Raw genomic sequence first — 1,847 nt, 5'->3', positions numbered from 1 at the left:
ACTGATTCCGTCTTGAAGCAGTAGACTTACCCCCAAGATGTGCTGCTAACTGGCCTGATAGAGAGTACTCTGAGTAAGAGAGAGCTTGTGAAGTCATGCACTCGCCCACCAATGCAAACACCAGTGTGCCAGCCTGTCTGTCTCTTTCTTTTTTCTGTTGTGCTACTCAAGGAAGAAAGAACCTTCTAGATTTACCTTAAATCTTTACAGGCTTGTTCCAAAATAACTTTGGTCCACTTCCAACATCTGCTTCAGTGGTGAAGCACTGTTTTGTTATTAGTCCTTGGAAGATGTTACATACATCTTGCAAGCAGAGCGTGGGGTTTCACAAAGTTTTGCAAACAGTTTGCCACTCAACACCTGGATTGCATCAATTTAGGATACAACAGCACAAGAGAAGTAACCAGAGCTCATTTGGAGTTTTATACTATGTCCTCACAGTATGGGTTTAAGTATCAGCACCTTAACATTTGTGCTTTGTACTCCCCATAAATCATTGCCATTACATTTGGCTGATGTTCATGCAACGATTAATCTGTCATATTTGATTGCTTGTTACAAGAACCGTGTCAGAAATTGTCTTTGGAAACTATTTGACAAAGGGCAGGTCCTTTCACAAACAGATGACTGAATGGATCTTCTATTTTTAACCAATCAGCAATGAAACATTGGGTGCAGAGAGCATCAAAGAAGAAAAACAAGCTGCAATCTAAGAATTCAAGAGACTTAACAAGCGGTTTGTGTTGTCAGCTGTGTATTTAGTATATAATCAGATGATTCTGCATTTGTCCATAAAAAGCAAGCAAGCCAATATATTCTACAGGTTGGTGAATGGCAAGAACCTGCAGCAGTTCAGCTCTAAACACATAACCTCGACTCAAGATGGGCTCTCTTCTAACACTGTCTTGCAAATTCTGCAAGAATCCCAACCACAAGTAAAGCTGCTCCATCTTGACTTTAAGCACGATTCTTACATTAAAATTGTATCCAGTGTGTTAAAATACTTGAACCATGAATTTCTGGTAGAGAGCAGATTTCATGGTTCTATCAATAGCAAGTAATCCAGGCCCAGACCATCACACTCCCATCACCATGCTTTGCTACTGGTATGATCATCTTTTTATAAAATGCTATATTAGTTTTACATCAGTGATGGCACTCAAACCTTCCAAAAAGTTGAACTTTTGCCTCATTGGTCAACAGAATATTTTCTCCAAACTCTTGTGCATTGTTATTTTTGGTCAGCAGTGGTGTTTTCCTTGGAAATCTGCCATGGATGTCATTTTTTCCCAGTCTATTACTAATTGTTGAATCATGATCACTGACCTCAACTGAGGTAACTGAGGCCTGCAGTTCTTCAGATATTGTTCTGGGTTCTTTTGTGACCCCCTACATGAGTCATCGATGAGCTCTTGGAGTAATTTTTGTAGGCCGGCCACTTGTGGGAAGATTTACCAGTGTTCCAGATTTTCTCCATTTGTGGATAACAGCTCTCGTCATGGTTCACCGAAGACCTAAAACCATACAAATAGCTTTATAACCCTTCCCAGACTCATAGATGTCAATAATTTTGTCTCTCATCTGTTCTTGAATTTCATTAGATTCTCATATAATATATATGCGGCAGCACGTGGTCTGTGGCGCTGCAGGGGAGGTGGACACACCTGAGCTGCATCCACAATCATGCTGAAAAGCATTGAATTGTCAACTGGTCTGTGGTGTGTTTACTACAATATTGTTTACTGAGATCTTAATAAAAAAATTCTCATTTAAAAACTGCATTTTGCATTATCATCTTATCATCTTTGTCTAACATTAACATTTGTTTGATGATGTGAAACATGTGA

Source organism: Mchenga conophoros, linkage group LG17 (genome assembly GCF_057382185.1).
Source record: "Mchenga conophoros isolate Kocher_MC1m ecotype Shallow Benthic linkage group LG17, M_conophoros_male_GT1.1, whole genome shotgun sequence".
In the NCBI taxonomy this organism is placed as follows: Eukaryota; Metazoa; Chordata; class Actinopteri; order Cichliformes; family Cichlidae; genus Mchenga; species Mchenga conophoros.
The sequence above is the reverse complement of the archived record's forward strand: the minus strand, read 5'-3'. Positions refer to the sequence as shown.